Source organism: Pleurodeles waltl, chromosome 8 (assembly GCF_031143425.1).
Source record: "Pleurodeles waltl isolate 20211129_DDA chromosome 8, aPleWal1.hap1.20221129, whole genome shotgun sequence".
Classification (NCBI taxonomy): Eukaryota; Metazoa; Chordata; class Amphibia; order Caudata; family Salamandridae; genus Pleurodeles; species Pleurodeles waltl.
The window spans coordinates 1334926319-1334939844 of record NC_090447.1 but is presented as its reverse complement, the minus strand read 5'-3'; the positions used below and the strand labels follow the sequence as shown (position 1 = coordinate 1334939844).

General features: G+C 44.0%; 1 protein-coding gene across 1 annotated transcript in view; it reads right to left on the bottom strand.

Annotated features, from left to right (window-relative positions):
- Positions 1 to 13526, bottom strand: part of GUCY1A2 (guanylate cyclase 1 soluble subunit alpha 2) — a 1233955-nt gene that overhangs the window by 762460 nt on the left and 457969 nt on the right. The window lies entirely within an intron of this gene.

Here is a 13526-nt window from a genome sequence, read left to right as displayed (position 1 = left end):
CATTCTGGTCGTACCACCGTTTCATATCCTCCTGGCTTGCTTCCAGGTTCTCCTGAGCGAGACTCCTGAAGCGGGCAGTCTGGTTTCTTAGTGCCAGCATGTAGCTAAATACATCCTGGGGTGGTTTACTAGGAGCTTTCTCCAAAGCCTCCTTCACCAGACTGAGCGGTCCCCTCACAGGGTGGCCATAGATGAGCTCAAAGGGGCTAAAGCCAAGTCCCTTTTGAGGCACCTCCCTGTAAGCGAACAGAAGGCATGGCAAGAGGACGTCCCACTTACGCCTCAAGGGCTCTGACAGGCCCTGAATCATGCCTTTCAAGGTGCGGTTGAATCTCTCAACCAGACCATTACTTTGGGGGTGGTAAGGGGTGGTGAACTTGTAGGTTACCCCACACACCTTCCACAGAGACTTCATATAAGTGGATATGAAGTTTGTACCCCTATCAGATACTACCTCCTTGGGGAACCCCATGCGGGTAAAAACCCCCATCAAGGCATGTCCCACCACGGGGGCGGTGACCGTCCTTAGAGGAATAGCTTCTGGGTACCGTGTGGCATGGTCCACCAAGACCAGGATGAACCTGTTGCCCATGGCTGTCTTGGGATCCAGAGGCCCCACAATGTCAATTCCTACCCTTTCAAAGGGAGTACTGACTACCGGTAAAGGTTGGAGGGGAGCTTTGCATTTCCCCCCACTCTTGCCACTTGCCTGACAAGTCTGACAAGATCTACAATAAGCAGCTGACTGCTTGTTCATCAAGGGCCAGTAAAAGTGGGAGACAAGCCTCTTATAGGTCTTGTCCTGCCCTAGATGTCCTGCCAAAGGCACATCATGAGCCAAACCCAGTAGGAAGGTCCTGAAGCCCTGGGGTACCACCAGCATACGAGCTGACCCCGGCTCAGGAACCTTAGGCTCACTATACAGGAGGCCATCCTCCCAATAAATCAGGTGAGTACCTGGCGCCCCGCCAGCCGCCTGGGCTGCAGCCTGCTGCCGCAGTCCCTCAAGAGTAGGGCACTCCTTCTGCGCTGTGCAGAATACTTCCCTGGTGGGTCCCCCTTCCTGCTGCCACTGCGACAGCTCAGGGACCTCCCCCAGTTCAGCTACCTGTTCCCCTGTAGGTTCCGGGGCATCACCCTCAGGCTCTGCCTCCTCCCGGACCGTGGGAACTTCTGGGGCGGGTTTCCCGCGCCTCCTGCCTTTCCTCTTCTTGGCGGTCCCCTGGGCCACTGTTTCAGGCTCCAGGGGCTCTTGACTACCCTGATTGGCTGCCATAGACCGGGTGGATACGCATACCCACCCAGGCAGACCCAACATCTCCAAGTGAGACCTGTGTTCCACCTCCTTCCAAGGGGAATCTTCCAGGTCGTTGCCTAGCAAACAATCAACGGGCATGGTTGGACTCACAGCTACTTTCCAGGAACCTGAGACCCCCCCCCATTCAAAGGGAACCTGCGCCACTCTGCAGAGGCGCTCAGAATTGTCTACTGCAACTACTTGGTGAAGTACCCGGGGATCAATCTGCTCTTCAGACACCAGGTGACTCCTCACTGTAGTCACACTGGCTCCTGTGTCTCTTAGAGCCTCCACCCTCTGTCCATTGATGGTCACCCATTGCCTGTACTTCTTAGTGTTATCAGGCACTAGGTTTCTCTGGACCATCTCACTGTCCCCTAGTGAGACAAGGGTCATTTCTGCTGGTTCCCCCCCACCTGAAACCAACTCCTCCCCAAGCGCTACACTGGCCAAACCCTGGGACGGTGCACCAGTGGGTGCCGGTGTACTTTTGGGGCATTTGGGGTCCCCCCTCACATGACCCACCTGGTCACATGAATAGCACTTACGTAGGGGACCACCAGCCATTGGCTTCCCCTTGGAGAACCATGGCTTCTTTTCACTGGGGGGTTGGGAATCCTTACCCTGGGAATCAGTTTGGGGCCCTTTAGAGAACTCATCCTGTTTGCCCTTACCCCCCCCTTTCTTCTGAGAGGGACCCTGCCCACCCTTGGCGTGGTCTCCCCCATACCTCTTTTGGACCCTGGTGCTCTCCCAGCGGTCCGCTTCCTGTGCAAGCTTCCTGGGGTCAGTCAGCTTGCTGTCAATGAGGTGCTGGCGCAGCTCTGGAAAACATAAACTGTACAAGTGCTCCCAAGCAATTAAATTGTAAAGCCCCTCATACGTGTTTACCTTACTGCCCTTCACCCAACCATCCAGTGACCTGCAACAAGAATCAACACATTCCAACCATGTTTGGGATTCCTTTCTCTTGTAGGATCTAAACTTCTCCTTGTACTGCTCAGGGGTGAGACCATACCTGGTAAGTAAGGCCTCCTTCATGGCAGGGTAGGTGAGACTCTGAGCATCCCCTAAGGCCGTCAGTGTGTCCCTCCCCTCTGCCTCAAAATGCTTCCACAGGGCTGCCCCCCAATGAGCTTCAGGGACCAGGTTCATGTGGAGAGCTGACTCATAACCCTTGAACCACAAGTAGATATCATCCTCCCTCTTATAATCCCTCACAAGGTCTTTTGGGATGTGTACCCTTCTCTCAGGCTGCACTGTAGAATTGCTGCCACCATCCCTACTGGACTGACTCCTCTGATCAATCTCTTTTAAACTGAGCTCATGAGCCATATTTATCTTCCTTTCCTCAAGGGCCAGCTTTCTCTGTTCCACCTCTAGACTGAGCTTTTTCAGCTCCAACTGGTACTCCCTCTCTGCCTGTCTGTCCTGTAACTCTCCAGGTGTCAGACTCTTGGAGGACACACTGCTACCTGCCCTGGAGATTCTCCCCTGAGACATAGCAGGCCCACCCACTACATCAGTGTGAGTGACTTGCAACTCCTCTTCCCCCTCTGGCTCCTCATCTGTGTGCCCCTCAGCTGCTTTGGCTGTCACCCAGGCCCTCAGCGCCTTTTGCAGCTCATCCTTCTTGGATGAGCTCTTAATGGGACAGCCAACATTACTACAAAACTGCTTCAACTGAGCCACTTTGTAGCTCTCCAATTTCTCCAAGTCAAAAGCAGCTTCAGCTAGGGCATCTCCAGACTGAGACATGATGAGAGGTTAAAAAAATATGCACAGTTCCAAAAACAGAAAAGCAAGTTCTCAAATGAAGTTCCAGAAAAGTCAATCACGGGATCAGCGAAAAAAAAGAAACTGAATGCAGAGAAAAACAGTCCAAGTAAAAAAACAAAAATCACAAGACTAGTAGTATGTGGTCACGTAGTGGTCTGAGATCAAAACAGTAGTGTACACTTAATTACTGTATGTCAAGTACAAATACAAGTCCAAATCCCGACCGCTGGTCACCAATGTTAGAAATGGGGTCTCTGGTTGACAGTCAGGTTACCCCCTGTTCAAGCAAGGACCCTCACTCTAGTTAGGATAAAAGAGAATCACCCTCAGCTAACCCCTGCTTACCCCCTTGGTAGCTTGGCAGAGCAGTAGGCTTAACCTCAGAGTGCTGGGCGTAAAGTATTTGTACCAACACACACAGTAACTTAATGAAAACACTACAAAATGACACAACACCAGTTTAGAAAAATAGGAAATATTTATCTAGACAAAACAAGACCAAAACGACAAAAATCCAACATACACAAGTCAAGTTATGATTTTTTAAAGGTTTAAAAATAAAAAGAGTCTTTAGGTAGTTGTAACACCACACTAGCGCTGCTAGCGTGAAAAATGTACCTGGTTTGCGTCAAAAATAACCCCGCACGGGCGGTGTGCGTCGAAAACAACTCGGCACGGCGGTGCGCGTTGAAAAAGCCAGCCACACGACGATCCGAAAGTCCCGCGGCGCAGGGTGCGATCTCTCAGCCTCCGTCAGCGATGCTGCGCGTCGTTTCTCCTGCTCCGGGCGTCGGTTTTTCGGTCGCGTTTCCTGCGGCGTCGTTTCTCAGCTGCGGAACCGGCGTCGCGTCGTTTTCTCAGCCGCGATCGGATTCGCGTCGATCTTTTCTCCGCACGGCGCTCGGTGCGTGTATTTTTGTCCTTAGGCTGCCAGCCTCTCCTTTCAGGGTCCCAGGGACTGGAAGGGCACCACAGAGCAGAGTAGGGGTCTCTCCAGAGACTCCAGGTGCTGGCAGGAAGAAGTCTTTGCTATCCCTGAGACTTCAACAACAGGAGGCAAGCTCTACATCAAGCCCTTGGAGATTTCTTCTTCAAGATGGAAGGCACACAAAGTCCAGTCTTTGCCCTCTTACTCTGGCAGAAGCAGCACTGCAGGAAAGCTCCACAAAGCACAGTCACAGGCAGGGCAGCACGTTCTCCTCAGCTATCAGCTCTTCTCCAGGCAGAGGTTCCTCTTGGTTCCAGAAGTGTTTCTAAAGCTTGTAAGTTTGGGTGCCCTTCTTATACCCATTTTAGTCTTTGAAGTCACCTTTCTTCAAAGGGGACTCACACCTTCTTGTGAAATCCTGCCTTGCCCAGGCAAGGCCTCAGACACACACCAGGGGGCTGGAGACAGCATTGTCAGAGGCAGGCACAGTCCTTTCAGATGAGAGTGACCACTCCACCCCTCCCTCCTAGCAGAGATGGCTAATCAGGAAATGCAGATCACACCCCAGCTCCCTTTGTGTCACTGTCTGGTGTGAGGTGAAAAACAACCCAACTGTCAAACTGACCCAGACAGGGAATCCACAAACCAGGCAGAGTCACAGAATGGTTTAAGCAAGAAAATGCTCACTTTCTAAAAGTGGCATTTCCAAACGCACAATCTTAAAATCAACTTTACTAAAAGATGTATTTTTAAATTGTGAGTTCAGGGATCCCAAACTCCACATGTCCATCTACTCTCTAGGGGAATCTACACTTTAATCATATTTAAAGGTAGCCCCCATATTATCCTATGAGAGAGAGACAGACCTTGCAACAGTGAAAACGAAATTGGCAGTATTTCACTGTCAGGACATATAAACCACATTACTATATGTCCTACCTTATCCATACACTGCACCCTGCCCTTGGGGCTACCTAGGGCCTACCTTAGGGGTGCCTTACATGTAAGGAAAGGGAAGGTTTAGGCCTGGCAAGTGGGTACACTTGCCAAGTCGAATTTACAGTGTAAAAATACACATACAGACACTGCAGGGGCAGGTCTGAGACATGATTACAGAGCTACTTATGTGGGTGGCACAACCAGTGCTGCAGGCCCACTAGTAGCATTTGATTTACAGGCCCTGGCACCTCTAGTGCACATTACTAGGGACTTACTAGTAATTCAAATATGCCAATCATGGATGAACCACTTACATACAATTTAAACAGGAGCACTTGCACTTTAGCACTGGTTAGCAGTGGTAAAGTGCCCAGAGTAACAAAAACAGCAAAATCAGAGTCCAGCACACATCAACAACCTGGGGAACAGAGGCAAAAAGTTAAGGGAGACCACGCCAAGTATGAAAAGTCTAACAATAGGCAACGTTATCTTGCTGGGCAATAATTGAGTGCTTTGCATGACATCGACCCTGTTACATGGATAACTGCACATTTCCCGGTTACATGGATAATTTTCACTGCAAACGAACTTCTGTTTCCTTTTGTGTGCCTGCTTCACGCTCATGGCAGCCGTCGGCTCGCTTATGTGAAACTGTTTTACTTTTCAGATTACTCCACATAGGAGTTTAAAACGCTAATAGCTCTAACTCGAGCAAAACACGAGAGCCATTGCATTGCAAATGCTTATTTTAGTATATGGTTTGGGCTCCCTCCTAGGGTATCTATTGTCTATTGCTATTGCACTGTTTACTATTGCTTTCTATGCTCATTCCTGACAACTAAGGTGTATATATTAGTGTGTTTACTCACCTGCTAGAAGAGTATTGCATATATAGTATTTTGGTATTTGTGTCACGAAAATAAAGTACCTTTATTTTTGTAACACTGTGTGGTTCTTTCATGTGTGCAAGTGCTGTATGACCACTATATATATATGTATATATATATATATATATATATATATATACATATATATATACGAACCACTAAACAGAATTACACCAAATTTGGCAGAAAGCTAGCTTTTGGTATGCAGTTTACATTTCTTGTTATTTGGTGTAAATCCGTTCAGTAGTTTAAGAGAAATTAAAGGAAAACAAATTTATATATCTAGAGGCGCAAAGGCTTTGTGAATCATCCTGATGTCGTGCAGATCTGATTGGCTACCAGCACTTCAACCATGAAGAGTTGGCAGCCATTTAGAGACCTAGCTTCAGATGAGTCTTAAAAAAAAAAGAAAAGGCGGCATGGTACTGTGAACCTACCCCTTTAACCTTGGTGCAGGAGTCCCCTAAGGCTAAAAAGCATTTTTTAAATTGCGGTGAAAATTGCAAATATTCATGAATTTGGCTAGATTTGTTTTTAAAAAAGCAAGCTCGGGTTCCTTTGCTTGCTTTAGATTGTGCCCCTGGCTGGTCCATGTCCCAGGGGCATAGTGGGCAAAATAGAAGGAGGGTGCATTCTGCAGCACACATAGAAATAGGGATTGTTTTTGTGCAGGAAGGTGCACAAAAACAATCCTGCCCACAACACAAACACCCTTGGACCATGGTGCAAGGGTGCCTGCATTGGCGCTAGACAGCCAAAAAAGCACCATTGCACTGGTAAAGGACAGGAATGCACTGTATTGCATAGATACAGGGCATTGCTGCCCTTTCCCTTCGAAGCAGGGCAGCGCCGGAAGGTTGTTTGCTGTATTGCCCTATGCCAAAACGCATAAATATGCCCCTTAGTGTCTTGTTCTCCTGTATTCATTCTAGACAAGAATTAAAGCAGAAACTATAGTGTAAAATTAATCACACAAAATCAGTTAGTAATATAGGCAAATAACATTAGAATCTGTTTAATATATGTCAGGTGAAAACTTTGTGTGGCCTGGATAGTGTAGAAACTTGTAGAGATTCCATCTTTCCTGTAATAACCTATAGCAATGCTTCCAAAGTGATTTAGAACGACAAAGTATTGTGTCCCAACTAGCTATAATGGATGTGAGTAGGTGACTTTCTTAATGTAACTAAAACATTGTGTTGAAGAGCACTGTCATTTCAAGCAGCACCTTTTCCATTGAAACGACCATTGCATATGCACACACATACAGTTTTACTGATACAACCATATTGCACAAAAATGATAATGTGTGGAAATCAGGTTTCAGTCAATATGCATCATTTGTGCATCATTAAGTGAAGTATCTTGATTTATTTCGACCCTATTAAAATGTTTGTTTCCCTTTTGCTTTCCTAACTGAATGTGTACAGTTCATTTGCATGCATTTTACATTTTGTTGTATGTTACAGCCTTTCCTCTCCGACTCCCTGTACTCAAGCATGACTGTCACATAATTCACTTTACTTATCCTACTGCAAAGTGAGAGGAGTTTGCAAACCCCAATCCCCATGTTAAAAAAACATAAACAGCAATTTGTCAGAAGAGACAATCTAATATTTGACTTCTGTCTTTGAAGCGCAGCAAATGTGAGAAGATCAATACAGAATTTAAAGACATATTTATTATTTGCTTGGACTTTCATGACCCACAAAATATAAGTCATGACCACCCACAGTTTGTGAAACACTGATTCATTGCATGAAAAAAGAAACATAAAACATGGCCACAAATATCTCCTATTTTAGAAAAATATATCAGAAGAAGAAAAACCCATTCCAATTTTCTTTGTTTAGCATGCAGATGTAATTATGCTCTGTGAACTGCCCTTCACCTTGGTTGCTGGCTGTCACGGCAGGGATTGTGGTGTCAGCAGTCAACTGTAATACCGTATTACTGTTGAGCAGCTGCATCTTTATTAGAGGTGACAAGAGATGTCACAAGTCACCTGTAATAAGGAAATGAGAGAGAGGCTTTTGTAAAAGGATTGCAACCTCCCATGCACCCTAATGTACGATTTAATGTATGTTTCCTTTTTCATGATGTTCAAATAGTCATTACTGGCAAACATTTGCTGGCTAAGACAAATCAAATGTGGATATCCAATCAAGTAATCAAGTATTGTATGAATTAACAAATAAAAACATTTTGTTGGAGTCACTAAAAATGTAAATATTGGTCTTCAGGTAGAGAAATATGTCCGATGAGATAGCTTTACTTTTTAGGACTGGCATCAGATCTTTGAATTTTATAGATAATTAAATATATGGTATATATTTACATATTTATGGGGGCTTTCAGCCAGCCATCTTGACTCAATGGGTTTGTTGTGTTATTCATGTTTTTCCTCTGCCTACTGAAGCATACAGCATGTGGCAAGGTGTTAGCCCACTTTAGCTTTTGGCTACCTTCACTGTGAATGACATAATTCTTCTCTTTCACGAGGAATACATGTGCACACAAAGTAATCCCCTTCAGAACCAAGGACTACTTTGGTAGTGTGTGCTTTTTTGACACCAAAAAATATTTTTGCTTGTAGCAGGTGCTTTTTTCCTTTTTTATATTAGCAAGGGCCTGGCAGCTGTTTCAGGAGTACCGTTTTACAAAATCATGACAGAGTAAAAAAGCATGACAGAGTAAAAAAGCATAGACAAAGCCAGAAGGCTGGCAACCAAGGCTAGACCTATTACGTTTATCAATGCTTGTTTTACAGACAAAGCTTGCTTAAAGATATCAGATAGCCTAATCTGTATGGTCCTTAGCATCTAACATTTTACATTTGCTTACTTAGAACAGGGCTTTAAGTATAATGAAAAAAGGAGGACACCTCTAACGCGTGTCTTAAAAGATATAATTAAGAAACATTTACTAGTGCCATTGTCTAAGTCACTTAGCCATGATCAAACAGACCTGGTAACTTTATATATAGAGCTGTGACTTAAAGACAGAAATTGAAACTTGCAAGAGTAAGAAAAGTTCCTGTAGCATCCTTAGATGGGATATCATCAACAAATCTAATAGATACTTTTTATGATCTGGCTTGACAGTGTAGTTGTCACCAGACAATTATGTGCGAATCAATAGAAGATTGGTCTTTGCTTGGTTAAGCCAGGATTGCAAGATTGATTGGTCAGACGTTATGTGCTTCCACAAAAAAGTGCTTGCCCTCCCCACAGTTTTGATCATGTTGTTTATGTATCCATCTGCCTGGTCTTGAACTTTCAAGGACACACATGCTGCAGCGCCACAGTATCCTAGCTATTATTTATAAATCAATTAATCAATCAGTCAATCATTATTTGTAAAGCGTGGCTACTCACCCGTAAGGGTCTCAAGGGACTGTGGGGGGAAGGGAGGGACCTCATCCAAAGAGCCACGTCTTGAGGTTCTTCCTGAAGATGGTGAGCGACGGACTTTGTCTGAGGTGCTAGGGAAGGTTGTTCCAACTCTTCGCTGCAGCGTGGGTAAAAGATCATCCTCCGACAGTGGTTTCACAGATGGGAGGGACGGTGGCCACGGCCATCTGGGAGGAGCCGAGGGGTCTTGTGGGGGTGTGGAAGGAGACGGAGTGGTTCAGGTAGGCTGGTCCTGCATTGTGTATGGCCTTGTACGTGTGGGTGAGAAGCTTGAAACCTTGAAGCTTGAAGGTGATTTGTGTTCCCACACTCACAAAGTCCAGGAAAATGGAGCTGGAGTTTGTGGGAGCATGTCTGCTCATGCAGTGGTGCCCTCACACACAGGTACCTGCACCCTGCCCTCTGGGCTAGGAGGGCCTACCATAGGGGTGACCTGGTGTAGTGACCTGAAGTGTAAGAGTGCATGTACCTTTTCAAGAAGGCTGCAATGGCAGGCCTGCAAACACATGTTACAAGCTCCCAAGGATGGCATAATACATGCTGCAGCCTATGGGGAACCCCTGGTGCCCCAATGCCCTGGGTACCTGGGTACCATATACTACCCATAGGGGCACCAGTATGCCAAATGTGGGGTGTGTGAAGTCCTAGTAACCAAATTTAGAGGGAGTGAGCACAGCCCCTGGGGTCCTAGTTAGCAGGATCCCATTGAACACAGACAAAAACACACTGACATCAGGCAACAAGTGGGGGTAACCATGCCAAAAAAAGGACTTTCCTATATATATATATATATATATATATATATATATATAAAATCACATTTCTATGTATTACTTCTAAAGGTAATTAGAGTAAATAATATATTTAGGCAGGTGTTATGTGCTTGTTGACATGTTTTTCCTGTTATTGGTTGTGTGTTCTATAGTTTAATCAATAAAACTACTTTTCTGTGCAAATTCTGTGGTCATTTCACTTGAAGATGTGCTGTCCGTAAATGGTAGTGCACTACCAGATCATGCTTAGGGAATAAATTTGCCACAGTGTGCTCTAAAATGCACCATCACCTACATACCACGCCCATACACCTCTCCAGCTAATTTGGTGAGATTCATTTGCAACCCTTGTCCTTTGTGTGTCTGTTTGATTTTTCACAATCTTAATGATTCTAGTGATAGAACATTTATACCAGCACTGCCACTCTGAAAATTGTTTTAGCACCAATAGTTTACTGCTCTGTTAGCTCCAACCATTTTACACAGATAACATATCAAAAGATCTTAGCCTTTCTTCTTCAGGGCTAAACATTCCAGAGAGAAGGCAAGGTATAAATTCTGACATTTCTCAAAGTGACCCGAAAAAATGATTTAATTTGCTGGATCATTTTTATTTGAACATGGTAGCAATAAGATTACCGAGGGTGGAGTTTTTTGGAGGCTGCTCTCGATGCCTTACTCTGCTCAAGTCTGAATCTCTACACCATAAACTGAAAGCACAATCAACAAACTCTTGTGAGCATTCAGGTGGCCATGTTGGGTGAGAATGTCTTTACTTGCGAATTAGATCTGTGTATACATTTTTACCATCACTGATAGCTTTAAAAAATCACCTCCACAAAACCTTCCAATTTGAAATCTATATTTTAAATTGCTGTTTCATTATCCCAAGATATTTGTATCCCCAAAATTATTAACCTAATTGTAACACACCACCAATGGATTTAGCCATCACAAGTGGCTGATCCACTGGCAAAGGTGACATTTGAGGTCATCAATAGCTGAATTAGAGCAAACGTGCTCCATGGGTATCACCACTCTGTGGGAGTGTCAAAGGGATGATGAGGAATTTTCACTGATGGTATGTCAGGCCAACAATATCCACTCTGAAGACGATCTTGCTACTTAGAAGACAGATCAAACTACAGCAAATCCTTAGTTGGGTTCAAACTACAGAATCTTTGCTTGTTTCTGGCTGGATGGTGAGACAGACAGTAATCACAATAGGAGAGGGATTTTTTTAGTTGTTTTACCATTTTTATGTAGTGAATACAAGACCCGACAGCAGTGCTTCCCAAAGGTTTCAGAACCACAACCCATTTTTTAGAACAACAAACTTTCCTGACCCACCTACCTTTAATGAACATGAAGTGGGTGATTTTTCTATGTAACTAACGCATTATGTGGTTGCGCACTGTCATTTACAGACAGCACATTTTCCACTGAAATGGATATTGTACACAAATGGTAATCTGTGAAAATCAGGTTTCACTGAATATGTACCATTTGTGTTTCACCAAGTAAAGTGTCTTGATTTCTTTTGATCCCTTTACACTTCACAATTACAAAAAAATTGCTTAATTTTTGTTTTGCTAACTGCTCAATGTGCAGGTCATTTACAGGTATTTAAATGTTGTTGTGTTACAAAAAAAAATATCCTACAGCCTTTCCTTTTACACTCCCTGTCCCTCAACAAGATTGTCCAATAATTCACTTTACCCTTCTTTTTATGACTGTAAAGTGAGAGGTGTTTGTAAACATCAATCTCATGTACAAAAATAAGCAGCAGTTTGTCAGAAGACATAGAACTGACATTTGACCTCTGTCTTTAAAACCTAGTAAATGTGACTAGATAAAGAATTTAAACCCATCTTTATTTATTGCGGGATGTTTGTAATGCACCAAAAATCAGCTCACCAGCCACCAGTGGGTCACGACCTACCATATGGTAAACAGTGTCCTAGAGCATCAGAACATTTTACAAAGAACAGCAAAAAACAAGCACAAACAAAAGGAAGACATAAATCATTCAGAAATGAGGTAAGGTTGAGAAGCAGAGAGAGAGGAGAGGCAATAGGGAGCTCAAAAGGTTGAAAGTTACAATTGGTCTGTAAACCGAGGGATGATATACATGTGCAGGAAAATTCCAACCATAGTCAAAACAATGTCCTGCAGTATTTATTCAACTGAAAACGTTGCTCAAATGCTAGATGAGAATAATATTTGGGAGTATTTTAATCAGAAAATAATTTTCCAGTTGTTGCTTAAAAGCTGGATATCAGGATATGGTCCGGGTGTGTGGTAGAATTGAGTTCCACATTTCTGATGGCTAGCCTGATAAGGACTGATTAAGGGTCTGCATTTTCTTGAATGTGGACGCTTCAAGAAGAGAGTCAGTGCTCTTCAGTTGACAAGAGCTGCAAAACAGTTTAAATTTGTTGGCCAAGTAATGAAATTGATCAGTGTGTATGACCTTGTTAACAATGCTGACAAATCTGTACTAAGACCTCCCTTCGGCAGCAAGCCAGGATAGAGTTGACAGGACAGGGAAGATGTAATTGAAGTGACTAGTTCCTGTGGCCAGTTGAGCAGTAGCATCGCTAAGGCTTTGATGAGGGCTAGGTCAGTTTTAGGAATGCCAGGATAAATGGAATTCCCATAGTCAAGACTACAAAGTGCTATGGTGTTAATGACTCCTTTAAACTCTTCTTCAGGAAGGAAGGGTTGGATACCACACAATGAGTTTAAGCTGCTATGTTCAGCAGCACATTTGATGTGGTCATTGAAGTTCAGTCTGATGTTCTCAGAAACTGAGATGGAGTAGTTAAGCATATTAGTTGAATACGGCTACTCTAGGATGGACAAAGAGGGAGACAGTGGAGAAAAGAAAAGGAACTCTGTTTTATGTGGATTAAGACTAAGACAATGTGATGTTTGCTAGGGCTTCATTTTTGTCAAGGGTGTGGGAAAACAAGATGTCAGTAGAAGAAGAAACATTTAAGTAAGGCTGGAGTCAGCAGCGTTTTAGTGGTAGAATAGGCCAGAATCCTAAAGGAAAACATCTAGCAGTTTGAGGTAAAGAATGAAGTTAAAGGATGCTAGCACAGATTCTTGTGGGATGCCCTGGAGAGCAACTACATGGTATAACCAAGCAAAAAAAGGTCACCAGGTGGGACAGATTCTCTAGGTAGGATGTGAACTAATGCAGAACTGATCCTTCAAAAACCATGCCGTATTTTAAAAATGTAGATGAGGACTTTGTGGTTTACACTGTTGAGTGATGCAGCAAGGAGCATGAGGCGGCATGATCCGCCTTTTCCAGCTTTCTGAGTGCACCATCAATTATTTTCAGAATAGTAGTTTCCATATTCTGTCCAGGCCTGAAACTAGATGGTAATTCATCCAATAAATTGTTTTCTTTTATGAAGGGAGTCAATGAACATTGGTACAGTTTTCAAGGAATTTAAAGCCAAGTCATGAGGTGGGGTAATAGTTATTTAGGTCATCGGG